Source organism: Musca autumnalis, unplaced genomic scaffold (assembly GCF_047663935.1).
Source record: "Musca autumnalis isolate F117 unplaced genomic scaffold, ASM4766393v1 scaffold_4, whole genome shotgun sequence".
Classification (NCBI taxonomy): domain Eukaryota; kingdom Metazoa; phylum Arthropoda; class Insecta; order Diptera; family Muscidae; genus Musca; species Musca autumnalis.
In genome coordinates, this window is record NW_027411977.1 from 148,351,865 (window position 1) to 148,378,309 (window position 26,445).

At 33.8% G+C, this 26,445-nt stretch overlaps 1 protein-coding gene across 39 annotated transcripts in view; it reads left to right on the forward strand.

The window, feature by feature from the left end:
* Shab (potassium voltage-gated channel shaker cognate b) overlaps positions 1 to 26,445 on the forward strand; it is a 394,632-nt gene that overhangs the window by 171,506 nt on the left and 196,681 nt on the right. For 3 of the 39 annotated variants that reach the window (XM_073983605.1, XM_073983607.1, XM_073983634.1), the window contains exon 1: positions 306 to 858. The exons of the other annotated variants lie outside the window; for them this stretch is intronic. The gene's annotated coding sequence lies outside the window, so the exon portion shown is untranslated. Of the gene's footprint in view, positions 1 to 305; positions 859 to 26,445 lie in introns of those variants that run through there. 39 annotated transcript variants of the gene reach the window in all.

Genomic DNA, 26,445 nt, shown 5'->3' on the forward strand with positions numbered 1-26,445 from the left:
TGTAAGAAATTCGATTTTTCGCGAATCCGTTGAGAAATTTCATAAGTATTTTTCCATCATCGCAAAGGGTAACAATTGTGTAAGCAGTAATAAGATATAACAGCTTATTATATTAAGCCGATTTTTTTAGAATTTTTTCTAATTATTAAAATTAAAACACCTGCACCTTGTGCACGCAACGATTTTTTTCTTAATCTATGTAACAAAAATCATTTATGTAGTATCAACAATTTTTAATTTTTTTAAATAGAAAATACTATTGTATAATTACTTTTCAAATTATTATGTTTCATTTCTTCCGTTAGAACTTGACCATTTAGCAGAAGTGGAACTTTGTGTTTTCGAACAAAGTGAAAGATGTCAAATTCTAATGAGAATGTACTAAAAATTGGCGCCACTTTGCAGTGTCCATCGTTTTGTTTATTCTCTCTCTTGCTAAATAAAGAGTGGTCATTCGATTTTCGTAGGTTGAAGTAATATCTTGGATTTTCGTCCACCTAATATTGGATATTCGTCGACAACAACTTTGTAAACAAAAGGTACAGATACTGTTTATACGAACAATATTTCTTAAATAAAGAATTCATTATTTTTATTATAACGAAATTGATACTGCTGTTGTTTTGTTTACTTTTGGTTTTTTTTTCTTTTATTGCCTCCGCAAACATTGGTCCAATCGAGCCGAATAATTTCTTCCAGCAAAAGGACATTCGGATTGTCTTTCGTGTCAAAGCAACAGCAATTGGTTTTTTCGTTTACAAAAGGCGCTCTGACTCCGTCAGCCACCAACAAATTCATTAAGAAGCACATCACACATCATAATAAATAGACAACAATGTCTTCATTATTTTAAGAAAGGTGAGTACCGTGAAGTAAGTGAGCATTCGCGAGTGTAATTTCTGTTCTCCAACAAATAGTAAAGTGCTAAATTAATTTGCTAACACTCGCCCTACCACGTCCTCGCGTCGTTATAGTTGTTGTTATTCAAGAATAACTACGTTTCGCATCACTAAAAGTATTCAAAAGAACATTCAAAGTTAAAGAGAGCAGTGAATAATATTTGTTGGTGTTCTTTTTCTATTCGAGAAAAATATTCATATTGTTGCATGGCACAATTACCAGGTAGATGCATGCAACTACAACAAAAACGAGTTCAGTACTGTGAAATGTCAAAAATGTTTTCTAAAAATAAAGCGATCCACACAATTTTTTCAACAAATCTTTGTTAGGCAGTTATTAATAAACACATTATTACAAAAATCCGCCTTAAAATCACAATTTTTCTTTTAATTTTTTGTTTTTTAATTTTGTGTTTTCAATTACAACAACTTTTTTGACAGCTCACAGTACATCAGCTGGGCTGATGCGGGTACCTGTATGATTGTGCCATGTATTGTTGTTATTGTTTTTTTCAATGCATATTCAAATTGCCAAATAAAAGAAATAAAGAAAGAAGAAAAAACACTAACAAATTTACTAGCCACCAACCGTTGACTTGTAACAACAAATACCCATCACTGCAGTCATCTGTTCTGTCCCTGTCGGACTTTTATTAACCAGTTGATAAAATGATTGATAATAGGTCGATAATTTTTAAACTGACTAAAAACTGGCTGAAAAGTTATCTATAGATGAACCACTTTGAACAGAAAATATTTTCGGCAATTGTCTATGTCTATATAACTTTTCGACCAATATAAAGTTAGTCGAAAAGTTATCTAGATATTAACCACTCTGAAAACAGAAGCATGTACCTTCTGCAAAGTATTTGTGTTTGTCGAAAAAATAAGGCACAAATGTATAAATAATTCGCATTTGCTTTTTCTTAATATTCTTCGTATAAATGCAGCATCCAGTTATAGAATACAGTGTTGATGGACTGAACATATTCGTACATATTACTCATATTATTCTGGAATTAAAAAGGAACACAAAGGAAATATACAAATTTGCCTCTTCTTCTCTCTAACAAAAAAGAGAGAGAGAGACATAGAGAGGGAGAGAGAATTTTCATATTCAAAAATAAAAAAAAAATAAAACAGTAACAAAAATTGTTTTTTTTTCATTATGTTTTAAACTGACTACAAATAGGCAAAAAAAGTTAGTTTATTATCAGTCGAAAAGTTATCTGGCGTTGGACAATACTGACTACTCAGGCGCTCATCGCCTTGTAAAATTAGTCAGTTGGCATAAGGGAAAATAATCTATAAAATGCCACTTATTTTTAAAAAAGCTAGCTTTATGTGAGCTTTAAATCGGCCACAGACCCTACAGGGGTTGATCGTTCGATCGATATACACATACCCGTGTTATTAATATACGAGGTCCACGCCAAAAGATAAATATACGAGGGGTGTGTGAAAATTTGTATTATTCATTTTGAATATTTTAATGAAATTTCTTTTCGATTATTTTTCACAAAATAATTGTTTTTCTTGGTAATTATTGTGCATCTTACAGTCCGCGCACCCTACAATAGGTCAACAGTATTCAACATTTTTGGATTTTCATCCATTTATATAAGTTTTTGGAAAGTTTTGATTATTCGTTTGGGTTTCTCTTGAGAAATAATTTGTTTGTGCATTATTCGATACACATATCCGAAATTTAGTGCACTGAGAGAAAGTTTGAAGGCTTTTAGTACACAGTGAAAAATTAAATTTTCCCTTTATTGTCAATAGTGTATTTTTCGATACACTGAGGAAAATTTTGTGATTTTGCGGTACATTTGGAAAATAATATTTTGTAGTTTTTTCGATTTTGGTGTATTTTTCGGTACATTAAAAATAAAGTTGGTATTTTTCGATACCGATTTTCACAATTGTTGGATTATTGCAAATTTTTTGGAATTTTTGAAAAGTTTCCTCTATTTTTCGTGTTACATTGGTAATTTGGTACGTTTTATTGTATTTTGCAATACATTAAATTAAAAAAGAGTGTATTTTTCGATACAAATTTTACAAACACTTTGAATTTGGCAGATTTTAAGAAAAATCAACCCAGATTTTCGACGTTGGCTTGCTAAACTTTATTTCACAAGTTAATATATTATAGCATTTTCGTTCATTGTGATTCTACTTCTTGAAGTCAGGTTGTTTTGGTCCATTTTAGAAAGGAATTTTTTCGATTTTATTCAAATTTTATTTCGATTTTTATCGTAATGTCAGTTACTCCTCTAGACTGTTTTATCAGAGCTACAGATGCTCTCATTACGTCTGATTCCAACTTCACTTCTCTCCGAGATGAAGATCTGGATATCTATATTCTGGAAGCTCAGGCCGATTTAAAGTAATGTGGAAAAAAGTAAAAGAGATGTTTGACGAATATCTTTATTTCCTAAAAACTGCTGATAAACCCGATCCCAACTGCTTTACATCAGCAGAGTGTAAGTATCAGGTAGCTTTCAAGGCTTATATACAACCAACCGACGTACGACAACCAACCAAATAAAGTTATTGTTCGACCTTCCGGTCCTTGATATAGAATCATGTTCAGGATTGTAACAATTACAGCTGGGTATAAATAGTTGCATTTCTGCTATGGAAATTTATGATGTTTCGACCAACGATTGGAATCCGATTCTTGTTTTAAGTTGCATCCAAAGATTACCCACAACCACTGTTCAATTGTGGGAACAAAATGTTCAAAATAAATCGGTCATATCTTCATGGAAAGATTTAGATTCCTTTCTTACAGAAAGAATTCAGACATTTACGTGTCTTCGTGACATTAGGGGAATTGAATCCAATAATAAACATGAAAGCAAGTTTTCCAAACTGAGTCTTTCCAATTCCTCATCCACCTCTTCAGGTCGATTTTGTATTATGTGCCCTAGGTTAGTTCATCCCTTAAGATTCTGTCCCAAATTCTTAAAATGCTCGATCGATAGTCGCTTTTCGGCACTTCGACGTCATCATTCTTGTATGAATTGTCTAACTCCAGGTCATGAAGTACATAAATGTCTAAGTAACCATAACTGTTCAAAATGTAACAGGCGACATCACACGCTGTTACATCGTGAAAATTCCTTCCATATGTGTTCTCCTAAATCGACTTCGTCAAATTCTTATTCAAGTACCCCTAAAGTGTCGCAAAATGTATCAGTTCAAAGCCTAGACCTCTCTTCTTCATCGTCTGGTACCTTTTCAACAAATAGGCAAGTGTTCCACGTTGCAGAAAATAGGAAAGTCGTATTTGAAACGGCTATGGTGAATATCGTTCACCAGGGTGTTTCACACCCAGTCCGTGCCCTTATCGACCCAGCATCCGAAGCTTCCTTCATTACTGAGGAGTTACAACAAAGGATTGGTATTTCTACCACATCCACAGCGATAACCATAGCAGGGGTTAATCAGGCCGTTTCAATGAGATCGAGCAAGAAGTGTTCATTCTGTATTGGTTCCACAATCGGTGATGAATTTCGCATAAATCTTAATGCTTTGGTAGTTCCTAGCATTTCCAACAATTTGCCTTCCACTTTCATTGGTACTGGATTATATTCGCGTCTTCCAAATATTCGTTTGGCTGACCCTCAGTTATTCGACTGTAGACCGGAAGACATTTTGATAGGTGCTGATCTATATCCACAAATTATTTTACAAGGAATTCTGTTTAATGTTTTGGGTTGATTGCTCAAAATACAGTGTTCGGTTGGATCATTACTGGTCCACTTTCCCAAAATCTAAGAGTTTACGCTAAGCACGAAGAATATCAAAGTTCTAAAAGTATTTCTTGCAGGAGAAGAAATATATGAAGTTATTTTCTCACATTTTCAGGTGAAGCATTCGCCCTTTTTGGAATTTAGTGTTATTGACTACGTCAAAGTACTTTGCTACAAATCTTCTTCAACATAATCTTGTATCTCCTTGACTATCGTTTACCAATTACAAAACTGAAAACATTCATGCTGTTATACAAATACTATCTCTTAGAGGTGGAATAGTATTTCAATGAAATATTCAAAAAGACATACAGTTGTTATCGGTACACGTTATTCAAATGGACGATTTCGTGGTACTTCTGATCGAACAATTCTCGCACTTCGCGTAAATTGGTCGTTTAATATAAAACGTTTTTTCGGGTGTTAACCGTGGTCTTCAATTCGTGAAAAAATAACACGGTGTTGTGGGACGACCAAGGATTTGATTGATCATTCTGCTCAAAAATGAAATGTTCGTGATGAATATAAATTGGTCTCTTTCTTTTTTCATATAGTAGAAAAATTGTATAAGACAACCTACTCTCAGCTATTACTAGTCTGACGAGTAAAAATTTATGAATATTTACAAACCACCTGTAGTTGAAGTAGATGAATAGTAGTTAAACAGATCCGGCCAATAAGGCGGAAAAAGTGGAGGTCGCTCCTATCCGGGAGATTGCACTCGGTCCTCCAGTAGAGTGTAGTGGCCTTCAGGCAAAAGAAGCGGTGGACGCTCCTATTCAGGAGATTGAACACAATCCTCCATTACAAGGTTTTGCCCTTAAGGCCAAAGGCACCGAGGTGGCTCCTATCCGGGAGGTTGCACACACACCTCATGCTACTTGTTTAAAAGGAAAAAAATTAAAGTAGCTCCAATCCGGGAGATGTAATTGTATCGAATCGCTCCTATCCGGGAAGTTGCACTACGCTTCGGTACTAAGTAGTAGTGGATGTAGCGCCAATGGAAATTGGCATGGGTCCTCCGGACCACATGGGCTTTCCGAGCCATTTGTATTATAAAAATATACAAAAAAGAAAGAAAATGCTAAAATGCTCACTCTTGACGGTTCCGCCATTCAATATAAACTAATATTTCATATGTATTCCTAATTAAATAACTAGAATATAAGTTGAAACATCGCTGGATATTTCAAGGTGACCGGCAATGTTTAATTACGAATAGTTCTATTCACTTTTCAAATTATGATGTTTCATTTCTTCCGTTAGAACTTGACCATTTAGCAGAAGTGCAACTTTGTGTTTGCGCACAAAGTGAAAGATGTTGCAGTGTCCATCGTTTTGTTTATTCTCTCTCTTGCTAAATAAAGAGTGGTCATTCGATTTTCGTCGATTTAAGTAATATCTTAGATTTTCGTCCACAACAACTTTGTAAACAAAAGGTACAGATATTGTTTATATGAACAATATTTCTTAAATAAAGGATTAATTATTTTTATTATAACGAAATTGATACTGCTCTTGTTTTGTTTTCTTTTGGGTTTTTTCTTTTATTGCCTCCGCAAACAACTATTTTAGACATTTTATGTTCATATACATATGTATATGGGCCTTACTGTATTGTAACTCGCGAACAATTGTACTATACCATAAGTTTTGAACGCATTTCTGTAAAATCAACTGTTTAAGCATGATTCACCGAGGGATTTTTTAAAATAATTTTTTTAAAATTCATCCATCCATCGGAAAGAGAACTAATTCAGTTAATGGTAATGACATATACATATAATAATCAAGCCGCGGTTTTTCTAGAACCTTTGCGCGCAGCGATCAAGGTTAGTACAAAAACATATTGGAATGACGATTTTTTCTTAGTCTATGTACCAAAAATCACTCATGTAGCACCAAAATTTTTTGATTTTTTTAAATGGAAAACTCAATTTTACAAATTTTTCCCCATATAACCATGCGCTTAAGGTTTTGTTATTAGGCTTTAATTTATAAGGAATTTAAAAATTTACCATTTTCTGTTTTATTCTGAGGTAAACAAAAACAACCAAAATATTTGAACTCATAAAATCGTATACCTCCCGTCATCGATGCTGCATCCATGGTGGTGTGTCTATGTGCTTTTAGCTTTGCCATTCTTATTATAAACATATAATATAGACAAAAATTGAAGTTTATATACAATTTAAAAAAATCGATATAAACGATGATGACAAGGAAAAAGGAAGCTCTTTTAACGCGCTGGCTGATATTTTTCACCTTATGCAACTTGGTAGTATATACAGCAGGGTTATGACTTCCTGTATCATAGCGTGATGATTATAAGGTGATTCGGTGAAAAAACCTCACGCACAAAATGATTTTAAAATTTGAATTTATCAAAATTATGGACAATTTTTTGAAGTCACTGTAAGCAGATATACAATTGAAATTAAACTTTAGAGTCACATGAGATAATTAAACTGACATAACATTTATTTCTCACTAATTTTCTTCAATTCTGAGAATCTTAAAAATGTCGTAAACGCTTTTATTTTAAGATATAATTTTTTAACAAAAAACAATAAATTTAAATTTTTTTCAAAGTGGTTTGTGCATGACCTTTTTCAATATTTGAATGAAATAAACATTATCATAGTTATTAGTAGGCTTATATTTATTCATTCGTGCAACAAAAAATAATTTAAAAAAAAAATATTTTATAAATTTTTTCAAAAAATTATATTTTTAAAATCAATTTGTGCGTGAACTTTTTTTATATTTCAATGGAATAAACAATAGCGTAGTGATTATTAGGCAAAAGTTCATTCATCCCTGCTACAGGAAATCATTTTTGAGAAAAAATGTCAAAAAGTCATAACCCTAATATACAGGCTGTATAAAAATGTACTTAATTTTTACTAGGAATTGTCTTTGTATATGGGGATTTCTGTCTGAAATCGGACACTTCTTGAAGATGAGGTTTTTGATTTCCTTTATTTTTTGCTGTGGTGATGATGTTCATCAGTAAATCATTTCAGTATATTTTCAGATTTTTTGGACCAACTGCTCCAGAGATATCGCGCCTTGAAAATGACGAATTCAGTAAAAACTATATGCTAAGAAATACTCATAACTTCTTTAATATTGGTCCAATTTGAAAAAAAAATCTTTTTATGTTTTGTTGCTCTATTAGCTACTTAATAAAAAATAGAAAAAAATTTGCACAGTGGGCTTGGATACAATTTTCGCGATTTAATATTTCAAATCAAATTTTAACAATGATTGACCCATTCGATTTTCTTTAAAAATTTTTTGTATTAAACTACGATTAATTACAACAATTTTAAGTACTATTTGGTAGTGGAATTCGAATGAAAATTAATTTCCTTATTTTTTTTTAAAATTTGTCAATACAATTTTTCCTTTATACTGGTGCACAGTGGATCCACTTTTATTTCCAGTGTAAACATCAAGCTACTTCGCTGGTTACAGTTTTATGCTGATGTGAAGATTGTTTTAAGAAGACATGAGCGTAGCATTCTCCCTCCTTTCTCCTCTGAAGGGGGTATACGAGAGGGAGGGGGTATGAATTGTTGTATGCTGTTAGTACAAAATATCGTGAACAAAAGTGCCGATTATTTTATGATGCAGAAATAGGCATGGGAATGTAAAACAATGTTCAAAACAACATAAAAACCAACCGATTTAGCTGGTTAAATATACCAACATTTTTGTCTGAAAATTGATAAAATTTTTAATATAGATCTTATAGCGTTCTTCCTGGAAGACACGTACCACCCACGTATATCAAAGTTCTGTAGAAAGTGTATATGTGTATTATATACAACCAAATCAAAAATTTTACTAACAATAACCTAATGCTTTCCAGAAGTGTATTCTGTTATTCTCCAGGACGATCATTTGATAAATTTAAGAAAAAAACATGTAAACAATCTTCAAATGATCACCGTTGGGAATCACAGAAGATTAATCTGAGCAAATAATCTTCCACAATTTTGAGAAATGTTTGCAGGGAGGCGGCTTGTAAGAAAGCTATTTAAATATTTGTATTGTTTATTGTACACACATACATATGTATGTATCCAGTAAGGACTGCCACAAATCTTGTCAATTTCAATTCTAATATGATTGTTTTTACATAATGGGCACAGCACGTGCAAGCTAAAAATAACAACCAATACAATATTGAACACATGTTTGCCTTACGCTTTAACTAAAAACATTTTAATTGGACGATAACAGCTGATTGATTAAACACCACACTGCATAATAAAAAGGGAAAATTCTTATCTTTGTGTGTGCTATAATATGCATATTAGATTCCAATAACGTTGAGGGTTTCGGTCGATAACACAAAAAAGTAAAAATAAGAATGGACGCTTATAAATATTATGTCAATATATGTATATTCCTAACGTTGATTATGTCTAAATAAATGCAACAAACTAAATAAAGTATGTATTTCAAAAGTCGAAAAATATTTTATTCTTCAGTTTTGAATAATGGTCCAATAACTAGAAATTTTTTTTATATAAAGTTTCATTTATAGAACACATAAATAAATGAAACAGTAGCCATAATAAGGCACCATGGATAAAAGGAGGTCCCATATAGTTAAATTTATATGAATCTGGGAGCACTCACTCACTGATTAAAGTTTGCGTACCCAGCAAACAAATTCTCGAAAGAGAATTAATTAAATATCACAATAAATGACCTTCGCCTTAATAAGGCAAAAATAACAAATAATTTCAGCATGAGCCAGGCTGGGATTCGAACCTGGGTCTCCGACAACTGAGTGTCAAGGTTGCCGGCGTCTTAGCGTTCTGAGTCACCATCAACTTGTCAAAACTTTAGTAGACAATAATTGATAATCAAAAAAAATCTTCTGATATAGGAGAGCAATTACTAATGACGTAGGAATAAAACTTACCATAGTATTTGTGAACATTGAAAAATGTTATTACCAAGCAGGACAACTCGAAAGAGAATTAATCAAAATGTCGAATGTCCGACAGGTTTGAACAATTTCAGATGCAACTTCCGAAAAAATCGTTCAGATTTCTATTCAATTTTCGTAATGTCGGAAATAAATTTCCACTCCAAATTTCCCTGGGATTTTCTCCCGATTTCGCTCCGAAATTTTGTTCCAAAATTGTTGTTGTACAACTTTAGTTATGAATTCGAAATTCGTCCAGAGTTCGTTACGATATCGGAACCATTGGTTTGCTGGGTATTCACTTCGGGGTTTTCTTAGGAAACATATGTGTTTATGTTGTCATATTAAGAATGTAATGAGATGGCTTTGAAGTGGTTTTCTTCATATTATGCGAGTTATCGAGTGTAGTGTATATGGTCATTATGTTTCTTAGAAGAAGTACTTACTTTATCATCAGAACTTTTTTAAGGTATAGTTCATAGAATATCTTTTAAAAAGTGTTGCTTACGTTGATATTCATGCATATTAAACTGACCAAGAGCTAAGCAAAAATCTATAATGTAGCCTGGTGGACCTAAAAGTAATAAATAGTATTTCGCCGTTATAACGGTACATTTATTACACTGAAAGAAAATGCTACGTAATATAAATGAAATCCTACGTTGTGTCAATGAAATTTTTTATTGATTTTGAGCCAACGTAGAGCTTTATTGAATAAATGAAAAAAGTTTTATTGAGTTTCATTGAAGTAAAATTAACGAATTTGTTCATTAATGCAATGAAACTCCTTCATTAATGCAATGAAACTTTTTCATTGATGCAATGAAACTTCTTCGTTAATGCAATGAAACTTTTTCATTAATGCAATGAAAATCCTTCATTGAAACTTTTGCATTAATGCAATGGAACTTATTCATTAATGCAATGAAACTTCTTCATTGATGCAATGCAATTTTTTTTTATTAATGCTATGAAAATCCTTCATTGATGCAATGAAACTTTTTTATTAATGCAATGAAATACTTTCATTGTTGTAATGAAACTTCTTCATTTATGCAATGAAGCCTTACGTTGGTTCAAAATTAATGACACATTTTATTGATGTAACGTAAGATTTCATTCATGTTATGAAGTCATTTCATACTCACGTAATGAACAAAAATTAAGTCAATGCTAAATATGTTTATTTCGTTTTATTGCAATTTGTGTTGACCACGAATACAACAAGTTATTTTTATACGTTTACGTTTTTTTGTAGCAAGTCCCTACTTCCTGAGATAATGGCCTAAAAGCTCCATGAAACCCTGACGGCATAAACATATGATCTGCAAGATAACTCTAGCAGGGAGTTTCTGGTTGGTACAAACTTTGCATATCGTATTATTTAATTTAGTCATGTATGAGGTTGGAATATGGACTATATCGGTCCACTCCTTCGTGTTCCTCCCACACAAGATTCGGAAAAGTAAAGTTTAAGAGACCACTCGGATTGTTTTAATTTTTTTATTATGTTGTTCTACCGGCCCCTTTACAAAATTTTTTCAGGAGTAAGTCCATACTTTCTTCCAGAAGCTTCAAAAACCCCAGCCGGCACATATTAAAATGGCAACTGAGCAAGATAACTCTCAAACTTTACTTCCGAACTTAGTTTAACGTTATTTAATATTTCGAGTTTTCTATGAATCGGAAGTTTACTTACTAAATGTTTGATATATGTCAATGATTTGGTACAGCCCCACATTACGGTACCTACACATTCCACGTTTTTTGAGCAATTTCGTGATACAAAAATCATCTTTTTTATAATATATATTTATATTATTTTATATACGGCATAATTATTGTGTGTGTTTCTTTTTTTATAAGGAGCTGAAGGCATATCGGCATTTTTGTAGAAAATTTACTTATGTTGAAACTAAGGTATGTAACTGAGGGTATTGTAACTCGCGAATTGTTGTAATATACCATAACTTTTGACCGCATTTGTGTAAAATAAACTGTTTTAGCACGATTCACCGATGGATTTCTTAAAATTATAATTTAGGCGAAAGCTGTGGTCCTACTAATGTAAAAAATAGGAAAAAATCTTTGAAGGAAACGAGTTTTTTAAGTAAATTTTCAATTAGTGGCTTTATAATACAATATAGAGTATAATGTTCAAAGAAGAAGTTAAAGAATACACTTTAGAGATGAAGTTTCTAATGTATGATTTTTTTAATATAACCACTGCATCAATCTCAAACGCCTGCTGACATTTTGAAGACTGAAAAATTGGGTTTTTTGAATATTTGCTCTAATCGGGACGCGCAACTGTACTCGTTTAAAAACTGATTATGAGATTGTAGTACTCGCGATTGCGCATTTTTTGATGTATAACTCGTGCGTGAAGCCTTCAAAGGTTCACAACAATCTCAGCTTAAATTCGAATTTTTTGCGTAAATTTTTATAAAAAACCTGTTTTTCTGATTCAAAATTTGCAACTGTCATTAAATTGTCGGTGAAACCCGCGTGAACGTAGTTTTTTTACGTTCTGAATCTAATAAGCCATGACGCGTTCAAATCCGTCCACTAAATCGGCGGATATGATACCCCTCAAATTTCGAAAATCTGCAAAAAAAATGTTTTTGAAAATTGCGCGCATTGAAACGCGTTTTGGAAGTGTAATTTTTAATGAAATAAATGGAGTTTTATGCCTGTTTAAAATGTGCTTAAACATATATTTCAAAACTATCGCTAATCCGGAGATAGAATTGATTTTTTCTAAAAATTAAGTGCGATGCTACATCCACGGTTCTTGATGGATCGCAATGAAACGACATCAAATGATGTTATTTTTTATTATTTTTTTATTTAAATATATTTATTATAATTATAAATTATAATAAAGAAAAATTACAAAAAGCACTAGCAATAAAAGCTATCGGCTAAGTCAAATGATGTATTTTTTAAAGGTTATCATCGAAATCAGATGCGCATAAAATGTAAATGAACTTCGTGGAAATTATGACCATCTAACTGTATTTTGCGCCATTTATGCAACAGACGCTACATCGTGGCGCCAAATAGAATTTCACAAACTGAACACCAAATAAAAGGGATTGATTCGCTGTGTTGGAAAATCGGATGCGCATCATGTAATTTTCACTATTACGCGGTTTATATACGTTTCAAATGTTGTAATATTCAATATAACATTATTTTAATGTTATGCCACAATTGGAATTCCTTGTGATTTAATATAATATTCTAAAAATATTCGCCAATAGGAAAACTATAAGAGAAAAATTTGTTGCAACGGAATATCATCATTATTGCGTGAAATTTGGACAAAAATGACGAAGAACTCAAACATTTTTTCTTCAACCTTTCCTATAAAACCATAAAAAAAATAAAATTAGAATAACATGATTTTTATTTTTTCGTCATATTTTCTTTGCATTTTCGCAAATAACATGAATACTATAGCTCCAAACTTCACGACTTAGGTTTCATTTTATTCCGCACAATGTCTGGATGCTGCTATAATTTTTTTTATATATTTTTTTGTAAGTAAAAGCGTTATTGTTTCAAAAATATGTTTGTAAATACGTAAAATTATTTAACAAATTTAATTTTTCGCGAATCCATTGAAACTTTTCGAATTTTTTTTCATCATCGCAAAGGGTGCGAATTCAGTTAACGATAATAGGATATAACAGCTTACAATATTAAGCCGCGATTTTTATAGAATTTTTTCTAATTAGCATAATTAAAACGGTCATATCTTTTGCGCGCAACGATCAAAGTTGGTAACGAAAACAGATTTGGAATTTTCTTAATCTATGTAAAAAAATCATTACAATTACATGTATTTTAACCGACTTTTCTCATTAACACCAACCCGGAAGCAAGCAAGTTCTCTATTATCTATACCAAAGAATCGCTTCCCCGATCTTGGGTCTACTAGGCACTCAGACCTTTGCCTTCCTATTCGCTGAGCCGTCCGTATCATGTTATACTCGGCGTTTCACTATCCATACCCATAGGTCCATATTATAATTGCAGCTTTCCGATGTTTTCCTACCTCCTTGTGTAATTTTAATCGAAGTTAAATTGCCTTTAAGATATATATAATCTGCTGTTTTACTGTCATATATTTGCAGCCCGCGTATGTATTACACTGAGCTATGAAATATAATAATAAATAACCTCTTTGTGTTTATTTCAGCTCGAGTCCATATTTTGTTGCAATTCAATTGTTTGAATAACAACAAAATATTTTAAAGTGGATATGAAATTGATTAGTTGCGGGCGAAGGGTAGGGAATACTATAGTTTCAGTTGTCACCAAACAACTTCATCAGTTCCCTTTTTTCGCCGACTCTGTATCGATAAACAGGTCAATAAAGCTATCTAGCAAATTAAATAAAATGAGAAATTTGCTGTATGGCCCTAAAGCTGTTTACCCTACAATTTGAGTCGAACTAAAGAATTTCATATCCACCACTGTTTTTATGTCGTCTTTGCTTCGCAAAGAATACGAACATAGGAGTGTTGCTTCAATAAGCGGGGGTAAAAACAACAAGAAAGTTGTTTTTGCATTACGCATTGGTCAACAAGGCCGTGCTGATGCCTATTATTGTTGTTGGCGTTTTTTTATTGTTGGACTGCAGAATTTTACATCTTTGTGTTTATTTCAGCTCGAGTCCATATTTTGTTGCAATTCAATTGTTTGAATAACAACAAAATATTTTAAAGTGGATATGAAATTGATTAGTTGCGGGCGAAGGGTAGGGAATACTGTAGTTTCAGTTGTCACCAAACAACTTCATCAGTTCCCTTTTTCGCCGACTCTGTATCGATAAACAGGTCAATAAAGCCATCTAGCAAATTAAATAAAATGAGAAATTTGCTGTATGGCCCTAAAGCTGTTTACCCTACAATTTGAGTCGAACTAAAGAATTTCATATCCACCACTGTTTTTATGTCGTCTTTGCTTCGCAAAGAATACGAACATAGGAGTGTTGCTTCAATAAGCGGGGGTAAAAACAACAAGAAAGTTGTTTTTGCATTACGCATTGGTCAACAAGGCCGTGCTGATGCCTATTATTGTTGTTGGCGTTTTTTTATTGTTGGACTGCAGAATTTTACATCTTTGTGTTTATTTCAGCTCGAGTCCATATTTTGTTGCAATTCAATTGTTTGAATAACAACAAAATATTTTAAAGTGGATATGAAATTGTCCAACAATAAAAAAACGCCAACATAATAAATAACCTGTATAGAAGACAGCTTTCTGCTGTAAATTCATGATTCAAAATTATTTTGTTAATCGAACTACTCAAAATATATCTTAAAAGAAAAAAATACATTTAGATTTTTACATTTTTTTCATAATTTCTGTTTGTAATCGATGACACGCTGAATTATCAACTTTTGTTCAACAAAGTGCCAACAATTAATTATGGCTAATATTCACACCATTTTACACAAAAATTTTTAACTTCTATGGGGGAGGTAACCGAAGGAGTGGCCCGATATTGCCCATCTTCGAACTTAAACTTGGACAAAATATTACGATGCCCAAAATTTGTTTCGAATCGGTTGAACCGTTCGAGAGTTATCGTGCGCACCAACCAGACAGACAGACGGACACGGGCATTTAAATTTCTACATTTTTTCATAATTTCTGTTTGTAATCGATGACACGCTGAATTATCATCTTTTGTTCATCAAAGTGCCAACAATTAATTATGGCTAATATGGAATAATGACGACTTAAATTTCCAAGTATAGAATTTTGCTTAGTTTCACAAAAATCTCTTTGAGCTGATAGTCTTCAGAATAATATCGTTCATTCTTTCGTATTTTTTTCTTTGCTTGTATAAGCCTTTGTTGTTGTTTTTCAATATTTCTTCCATACAGTGAAAAACCCATTGTAGGAGGACAATTGTTTTTGGCGTTTGGCACAATGGGAATGCCGTCATTTTTCTTCTTTGAGCCTAAACACAAAACAAACGAACAAAAGAAAACTTTGTGCCTTTGTTCAGCACTTAACATTGTTAACAAATTGTTGTTAACACAAAACTTTTTACCCGCTGCCGAAAGCAAAATATTCAAGAAGTTCTAGACCAAAAACTATGAGTGCTGTACAGTGCTTATATCAACAAATATACCTATGTATGAAATACATACATACATATGTATGTACATGAGTGAGTATGTATGTAAATATGAATGAACTGACATATAGCCTACTACAATGCCAGCGTATTTACCATGAACATCTTAAGTGGTGCTTGGTCGTTCTTTTCTTCTTCTTTTAGCCAAGGTATAATTTGAAATTTATTCTCATACGTTTGTTTTGTTGTTGTTGTTCTTAGTTTTTAATATCTTTCAACAATTGCAAGAAATTTGTTTAATATCAGTTTGATATATTTTCATAAGAAATTTCTACAAAAAGAAACAAACATGATTTAAAGATGAAAGAGTTCGAACATTTTTAAAATTACGGTAATATTTTTCAATTCAATATGTGATTAATACATATATATATATATACAAACAATTCAAATTAATACATAAATGTAAAATTGAAAAAACAAAAACGAGTAAAAAATATCATTCCGCTTTGCCGACAGATATATACCCTCAGCCTGTGTGAATTGAGAATCTCATCTATAGACAGATCGGATACCGTCTATTAGGAAAATGGTGTGAACAATAACTCTCGAAGGGAGCAATCGATTTCGTCGAAACTTTTTCTATTAAAGAGCTCCTCTCGGATCGAAAAAATTGATTCTTTTTTCTGTAGGTTGTCCTTGCCATCCCCTTTACGACGGTACGATTTCTTCGGGAGCGAGTCCATACTTCCTGAGAAAATGGCATAAAAACTCAAAGAAGCTCTGTATATTTTTCGTGTAGCATAGTGTTATTTTTAAAAAAACTTCTAGATTGAGTATGGTTATGATTTTAATGGTAGCGCAACATAACTCCTAAATCAATTCGGAGAGTAATATCCGCATTTTAACGTTCAAATTTTTACGACTTATACCCGATGATATAACGGCAGTGGAAGTTATATAGTTTTTGTCAAATTAAATAATTTTGTTTTAAAATAAAACAAGAAGGATGTACCAGTCACCTGAGGAGATACACCCACAGGCATCGACCAAAAAAAATATAATAATGATTTTGTATCACGAGTTTGCTTTAAAATCTGTAGGTACCGTAATGTGGGGCTACACCAAATCATTGACATATACCAAACATTTTTAGTTTATAAACTTCTTCATAAAGGACTCGAAATATTAAATTACGTTGAGCTAAGTTTGGAAGACATTTTTGAAAAAGTTTAGTTTTAGTAATGGCACAATAGCCATTTTAGTATATGCCGGCAGGGTTTTGGAGCTTTTGGGCCATCATCTCAGAAAGTATTGATTTGCTCTGAAAAAAATTTTACCTACAGAAAAATGAATAAAGTTTTTCCGAGGTGCAAAGTCTGCGCCAATCAGAAACTACCTGCGAGAATTATCTTGCGAATGTGCCATTTTGGTTGGTGCCATCAGGGTTTCTTGAAGCTTTTAGGCTAATATCTCAGGAAGTATGGACTTGCGTTAGAAAATAAATGTACCCTCGTAAGGGGAGCCGCAAGGACAGGAAACAAATTTCAAAAGGATCCGATAGGAGCTCTTAAGCGTCACTTTATCCGAATTTTGTGTGGGAGATGCCCGAAGGAGTGGACTGATATAGTCCATATTCGAACCCGATATACATTTGGAAGGAATAATACGATGTGCAAAGTTTGGACCAAATCGATTGCTCCCTTCGAGAGTTATCGTTCACAACATTTTACACAAACAAGTTTAACTTCTGTGGGGGAGATAACAGAAGGAATGGCCCGATATTGCCCATCTTCGAACTTAAACTTGGACAAAATATTACGATACCCAAAATTTGTTTCGAATCTGTTGAACCGTTCGAGAGTTATCGTGCGCACCAACCAGACAGACAGACGGACATAACCGTTATTTCGGTGAAGCACATTTTTGGTTTTATCAACGTGTATATACCCGTTAGCTTAAGGCTGAGGGTATAAAGATGATGCGGGATTAAGAACCTCAACCATTGGACAAAATCCGGCTAGGTGTAAAACACATTTGACCGGGATCTGAGGCTTTATTCGTGGGCAGATAGAAAGACCTATTATTTCAGTTATCCGATTCTGGTTCCTCTGTACCCATACTCAAAAATTCACTGGACTGTTTGCGTCCTTAAAGAATCAGGAAACAGGTGAGTGTGGTTAGCTGAGCGGATAAACAATTGTAGCGTGTCGTGTGGTCCCAATCCACATGTCGGATATGTGTTGGGTTCCGTGGCATCAATTCGGGCCTAAAACGAGTTGAGGGGGCTGGATCGTCCGGATCGTAACTGGGCTAAAACCACTCGTGTTTGCCTTGGTAACTGCGAAAGAAGGAGGGTGGTGCCCAAGTACGGCATTCACACCGTATTTCTGTACTGCTTGCGCGCCTGCATCAGTGTGAATTCTATCCAAGCCTGCTTGATAGGCTCGTTGGTCTAGAGGTTCTCGTTCATACCTTTGGTCCTCTCTCTCTCTAGATCATGAAGATCGCTCCTGACGTGCCTGGGTGGGGAAGCATGTACATTAAAACGTGACAGCAGGTATTGTATCGACAGCATCCTGTTGTGGTGATGCACCGATAAAACCTTCGTCTTCTTATGAAGATGGTCCACTGGTGTCATGAGGATGCACCCTGTTACAGTCCTCAGGGCGGCATTCTGGTAGATTTGAATATTTTTCCACTGCGTATCGCTAACATTTGCATACCACGTTGGCACCGCTTAGCTTACCACAGACCGACCTATTATTTTGTAAGAGGTCAACAAGGTTTCTTTGTCAGCACCCCAAGTGCTGCCGGGCAACGACTTGAGGAGCTTGTTATTACTTCTGATCTTATCGCAAATAGCTGTGGCTTCAGCCGTCCAGGTGGCGAACATTGTGGCAGTGGATTTAACGGCGGTTATTTTCATATTCTTCAGATGGAAGATTTGCACTAAGTTAGCTATGTAAACATTTAACCTATCACATATTTCATCGACGATAGGACACGACGCCAAGATCGTACAATTATTCGCATACATTACGATCTCTATACCGTCTGGAGGGTGTGGAATTTCAGAAAGGTAAATGTTTCTGGGGTCTGCTAAGTACACTGTTTTGATGCCATCTCGAAGTCTATTGGGGCATCGGTCATATGTTATTAGCCCCTTATACATCAGTGTAATTTCTGATAAAGACGTTTTACCCTCCTTCCCGGCTATAAGCCCACAGCCAATCTCATATTTGGTTTATAGGATGCCATAATACAGTAGGTTCTTCTTCTTGAGTAGCCTTTCACGTTGCCCATATTTGTACTTTTCAACTACATGCGGCTGTTCGTAAACGATACCTTCCCTGTAAAGAATTGGAACATTCCAGGTGCAGAATATCGTGGTAATTAAAACGTATTTTGGGTTCCGCAATATTGGGGGATTTATTCGCGGACGCAGCCAGGGTGTTGTTTTTATGTGCATACTGCTTATGCATATGACTTTTAACGTTCGCATGGTCAACACAGGAATCATGGGAGTAAATGTTTGACATGTGGTCCGAGATTTTCCCGCCAGATCCGTTGACTCATCAGCGGTTATTTATGTAGTACATAGCTGAACAATATAGCCACTGAGCGTACCACTGTTTACATGCTCTGGACTAGGCTGGTTTTAATTAGGGAACATCATATTGTTCCCTTTGGGTGTTTTATTTTGTTAGATTTTAAGATGGCCAAAGTTTGAGAACACTTGGAATATGTTAACATGTGCCACTGGGGCCTCAAAGTTTACATCATAATTTGTATGGGACCAAAGTTGAATTTTAACGAAATTGCTTTAAAGGCCGAATTAATTAATTTCTGTGGCTAAAAAAGTAATCCTACAAAAATTTTGAAAATCGGCTGGAGTTTAATATGAGCCTATATTAAGCTAATCGCGTGCAAAGAACTTCTGTACAAAACCATATTTGGGTTTTGTTTTCTTAGATCGTGTTCGGATTTTATGGCCTCATCTAAACTTGGTTAAATATTGACTTTTTAAAGCAATCTTGTTTTGACCTCTGCAGCAAACTTGTAGATAAGAGCAGGAAGAAAATATTTGGAGGAATAATGGACTCGGAGAAATCCCATAATTTTTATGCATTTCGCAGCGTATCTCCAAAACTGTTAATTTTTCTTAATGTTACCTTTTGAGAAAATATTCGCTGGAATGTGATCTAACAACACAAAACCCAATTAAGGGTTTTGTAGTCTCATGATGTACTTTCAGAAAATGCCCATTAGATCAGAGATGGCCAGCAAGAACAAATTTCCTATGAACGCGGGCATAGGCAAAGCGATCGTACTCACACGTGAAGAGTAAATATCGTCGTGTGGCTTCGTTAGGTTGGCGCGTTGTTTACATTTTGCAAATCAGTCTATGAGAAGAACGTTGGTTTGTTAGTGTAATACGAATGTTGGTCGTTCGGATTTTTTATATTCACACAAGCGCAATGTATAATCTGCAAATGTGTGTTTTTGGCCATCAATGCATTAAAAGTTGTTTGCATTTCCAGTGTTGCACAGTGTTATAGGGCCCAAATTACCTAAAATTAGTGAAATATATTATTGGAGCAATATCAAAATCGATCGATTTTCATACATTTTTGTAGGATTCGTATTCTAGCCACAGTGCAGTGGGAGTGCCACCCAAAAAAATCCGACAACGATTTTTAAAACGACCCTACTTTGGATGCGGTAGCTTTTTGCTATGCTTCTCCGCACAGATGAGTTCGCTAACACATATTTAAGTCGTAAATATATTTGGAATTGGAAGTGTATTCCTGTGGGTAATTAAAAAATTATGGTGTTTCAAAGAGAAAGAACTTCTTTTCGTCCTTTTCCAGTTTCACAACGATACTCAATCTGAGTCCATGATGTGCATACCAAAGTACATGTTCACCAAAATTTACATACTTTGAAAGACGAACGTTTTCTTTATACACATTTACGTTTTGTTTGGACGAAATCTGTTTCAGACAATTTGGAATCGATTTAGCCATGGCCGTTCGTCTGTCTGTCTGTCTGTCTGTCTATGGCGCACGATAACTCTCGAACGGATCAACCGATTCGAACCAAGATTTGCACTTCGTAATATTTTCTCCAATTTTGGTCCACCCCTTCGGGAATCTCCCCCCCCCCCCTCCAAATTAATTTTTTTCTATAAAATTGTGTGAATGATAACTCTCGGAGGAAGCAATCGATTTGGTTCAAACCAGGGTTTCGGAGTCGGAGTCGAGCAATTTTGCTGGAGTCGGAGTCTGAGTCGAAAAAAACATCTCGACTCCGACTCCGGGCAATTTTTTCTACAATATAAAAATATAATATTAAATTCGGGACGCCAATTTTTTTCAAAAATCATTATTTATTTTAAAGGAGAGCTAAAAAACATATAAGCAAACGGTATACCATACAAATTTAGAGAACGATTCACAGGATATTTACTGTCATTTGAAGTCTAATTTTTTCATATATATTTTGATTTCAAAATGCATGTCCAGAATGTTTTTGGTCCAGTTGATCCTTTATTTTTTTGCAAGCAAAAGTTATGTTCTATGACAATCGAATTATAATTGGACATTTAACGTCTTTTATATAAGTCTTCTGTTAGAAGATCTACTGGTCTTCTCACAAAAGTCTACTGACCTTCTTGATCTTTTGATCTTGTCTTTTGTTAGATGTCATCCTTGTCTTTTATTAAAGGACCTATTGGGCTCCTATGAAGGACATTGTGGTCGCTATGGGAAATCTTACTGATTACACTATGACATAAAATGGAAGTCAATGCCTGGGGGTAGTAAATTCATGTTGAATATATTAAGAATTCCAAAGGACCCATAAAAAAAGTTTCTGAGTTATGACGTAAAGATTGTTTTATTGACCCCCAATAATGCTTGAGTAAGAAGCTTTATATCTCATAATTTTGAGATGAAATGTTTTCAAATAAATGGAATGAAGAATCCTTTAGTAGATCATTTTGTTCTTTTAGCTCAGTTCCTTCCAAGTCCTTCTTGTTCTTGAATTGAAAAATAAACACAAGATCAGATTTTCTACATGAAAAAAAATCTACAGAAATGTTCTTCCGAAAATGTTGGTAAGGACATCAAAATCGATCGATTTTATAGGGGTTATGTCCATTTACAAATTTTACAAAATCTAACATTTTTTTATTTGTTTATTTTAAAGAACAGGAACAATTTCAAAGATTGAAACGCGGTTTCCTCAAAATAACATTTTCGAATGCAGTGTTCAATGTAGCTCGAAAACGGATGATCCGATCTTCATATGTTTTTGTGGGCTTATTATACATATACAAATTTTGTAGTTAAGCGAGAGACTTTAAAAAAAATATGGCGTAAAAACTATCAGTTTTTTAGTAATGTTGATATTGATATTTTTGTCGAAATGTTGATATTGACAGTTCACAATTTTTTCAAAAATGGATATTTTTTTAATTCCGTTTCGCTTATGAACAAGTTTATTAAGTTCTTCATGATCCCACAAAATGATCGGTTTATTCGTTTTCGAGCTACAGTGCACAGTGGTCCCACTTGTGTGGGAAGGTGCGGCAAAAGTATTTATAATCGTACTTTAGCCAAAAAATCATCAGGTCCAGTTTTTCCTATAGCCCCATGTAGCGGTACCACTCGATTTCAGGTATGTTGAAGGTTTTATCAACATTTTCCGCCCGAATTGGTTGTAATTTGCCATTTGGAGTTCTTAATGATCAAAAACCTTCTGCGTCAAAAATTGTGGTCTTAGGTCCAGGTTTCGGTATAGCTCTCATATTACGATACCTTCCGATTTCAGGTATTTTGAAGATTTATCAACATTTTCCGCCATAATTGGTTGTAATTTGCCATTTGGAGTTCTTAATGATAAAAAACCTTCTGCGCCAAAAATTGTGGTCTTAGGTTCAGGCTTCGGTATAGCCCTCATATTACTGTACCTCCCGATTTCAGGTATTTTGAAGATTTGTCAACATTTTCCGCCCGAATTGGTTGTAATTTGCCATTTGGAGTTCTTAATGATCAAAAACCTTCTGCGCCAAAAATTGTGGTCTTAGGTCCAGGTTTCGGTATAGCCCTCATATTACGGTACCTCCCTATTTCAGTTATTTTGAGGTTTTTATCAACATTTTCGGTTCGAATTGGTTGTAATTTGCTATTTGGAGTTCTTAGTGGTCAAAAAACGTCTCCGACTGATATCGTGGACAGGAAAGGAAACAAATTATTCCATTTGAGGTCACAAAATTTCAAGGTAAGGGATATGATAAAGTTCGGTACGACCGAACTTTACATTTTTCCTTGTTTTTCATATTATATGTAGCATCATACATATGGTAAATTTCAAATTTCCAGTTCAATACCATTGAAAAAAATTAAATTTTCTTTTTGCGAGCACATCCGCGATTTTTGGTACTTAAGTTAAGAATAAAATTGTGGTTTTAAATATGTTCACGTTCACAAAATTGGATGCTGCACCCAAAAGTTATAAGGGGGTTTTGTTCCCTTATAAAGAAAACATATTTAAAAATTCCCTTTGGGTTTTAATAAGAAATCGTTAACAGAATGTTATACATATCTATCCGCTCCCAGCAAAATGTTTGATGCCAAAGATGCCATTCAATCATGGGTGCAAGTGATCTGGCATGTCATCTTTTTAGCATCTTCATCGACGAATTTTATATGAGCGTGGACCCCAAAAGATGCTATTCATTTCTGGATCCAAAGCATGTCATTTACACCAATGCATTGACATGTCATTTTCACCAATGGTTTGGCATGTCATTTCCACCAATGCTTTGGCATGTCATTTTCACCAACCCTTTGCGATGACATTATCATTACGACGAGAGTTTTAACAACGTTGGTTGTGATTTCGAGTCTCCGACAACATCAAGCCTATTGTAAATAATTAATCTTATATATTTAGAAAATGTGTATAAATAAAAACACTAAATTCATCTCTATTGGATCGATGGAATGGGTTCAAATGCTGATGAAAAGATCGGATCTTTCACGACTTCCTTTGCATGGATTCAAATGCTGATGGAAAGATCGGATCTTTGACGACTTCCTTTGCATTGGTTCAAATGCTAATGAAAAGATCCGATCTTTCACGACTTCGTTTGAACCAATGCAAAAGATGACATGAAATCACGTCATCGCATGGAACCCATTCCTTCAAATTTTGCTGGGCTGATGTTAAAATATTTCTAAATTTGTTTTTATTTTCGCGGAAAATCAACAAATAATGAAAAAATCTTAGAGTAAATTTAATTTAGTCTAACTCAGAGTCCATATAAATCTCAAAAAAATAAATTTAAAATCTCTACAGCATCTAGACAACGCATAGAAATATGTGAGACCAAAATTATAAAGATTGGGTTCATAACATGCATATTACAGCAACAACAAAAGACAAAAACTTATTTTGGGACTATTATTTCAAAAATATATTTTTTGGTTTGATACGAAAAATTGGAGAAACATTTTTAGGAGTTATTCTACTATTTCACTAAATTTCCATACAAAACCTGAAGTAGATTGCTAAAACTTCTTCGAGGAAAATAGTTTGTCATCGTGAAAGAATATTTGCTTAGAATGATAAACAATAGAGTTAAGAAGTACAGAGTAATATTGAAATCACAACCAAAGAAAAAACACAAAAGTTAAAAAACGTGTAATTCGCGAATCCGTTTAAATCAGTTGAGGTGCATGTGCTTTTCGGATACAGGGAGTCCATGTCTATTAATATGCATGGATTTTCCCATGTTTCATTCAGCGACCAAAGTGTGCCATCAGTTGCATCTTACTATTCAAAAAACCTTCAAGTGGTCAATGGCCGCCTATTAAAAATACGTCAATATATAATTATTTTAGACAGATTCGTCAAGAACTGCGGATGTGCCACCACATTCTATTTTGGGATAAATAGGGATATTACTCCCGAATCTTTGTAATTTGTGACACACCTTTTTGGCAAATATTATAATCGCGTATAAAGGATTACATTTATGTAAAAATAATCAAAGAAAATCGCGGTTCAATTCGCGGAATTGTCAAAATATATTTTTGCAGATTTTCCTACTTTCAAGGTAGTGGATGGATTCGAACGAGGAAAGACTTATTAGATCCGGCACGTAAAAAACTAAAATCAGGCAGGGTTCAGGGGTACCTGTACGACAGTTGTAAATTTTAAAGCCAAAAAATAGGTTTTTTCAGAAAATTTACGCACCAAATTTGCGCCTTTGGACTCCTATTACTAGGAAGCTGTACGGAGCACACTCATGAGATATACATCGAACGACGTGGGATCGCGAGTTCTACAATCCTATAACTAGTTTGGATAATTATCTAGTTGCACCCTCTAATTATAAGAAAAATTCGAAAAACACTGAAATCAAAACTTCAAAATGTCAGCATCGATTTTAGGGAGATGCAGTGTATATATCGAAAAGTCATACACTAGAACCATGTTGTCCAAGGGGTATTCTTTAGTTCTTTCTTTGAGCACAGGTTTCAATTTTGATTGGTTTGGCCAGAAATCAAGAAAGAACACAAAAAAACTTGTTTACTTCAACACATTTTTCCCATTTTTTTATATTACCACCAACGCAGCTTCCACGAAAATTATTTGTTATGGTCCATATTATGAGATCGTGGCTAAAACACTTCACTTAATATAAATATATTCATATTTTATAAAATATACAGTTCGCGACTTATTAAATGGCGAACCTCAACTTCAACGATTGTAAAACTTTTTTGAATATTACCATATATCAAAAATATACAAATGTAAAAAATACACTCATAAGTAGATCCCAAAACAAAAATGTCTAAGTCTTTGAAGAAAAAACCAAAAGAAACAAAGAAGAAACTGATAATACAGTAATAGTGCATATTCACTGAAACGACCAGAGCTATAGTAAGTATTTTTAATGTCACACACGGTAATGAAAAATATATGCAGATGGAACCAAATTTGTTGTAAACTTTACACTATTTCGAACATTCTTCAAAAAATTTGGAGAGTGGCGAAGGATGGCGAAGTTAGTAAAACTCAACTTCAATTTTTAGGACTTGAAAGAAAAAATCCAAAAAAAGGGTTATAATAAATGTGATTTCCAGCACACTTTATGCGAATAATGTGTACAAAATTTTTATGTAACTAGGCGTTTACACACAGACAGTATTGGCAAGACAATAGCAAAGTTACAAACCATTTTCACCAGTACATTCATACTTTTCTCTATACATATTTAAAAATTTGTAAATGTATTTGTGAAAAAGGTTTGTATTTTTGCTATTGTCTTGCCAATATTGGCATTTGTAAACGCAGGGTAAAAGTAATTAGAAAACCTTGTACAAAAACTTCCATTTCGAAAAAAAATTTTATCCTTTCAATTTTGAGTTACTTGCCTTGGTAGAAGTCACAACCTTACTGATGTTTTTAAAGTTTTTAAGAAATCATACGTAAATGTCAACTTCTTCTGTTTTGTTTTGTTAAATACCGTTATAAATTACAAAAACAGTGCTGGAATATTAAAATATGTTATGTTTAGAGACAATTTGCTGAATTGTCGCAGAGATTTGCTGATAACGATTTTTCGATTTTTGTCGCAGGTTGGGACCAGTGTACAGTGGGCACCGCAAAAGTTTCGTAGTTTTTAGGAAACAAAAATTATGAAAAAGGGTTTTATTG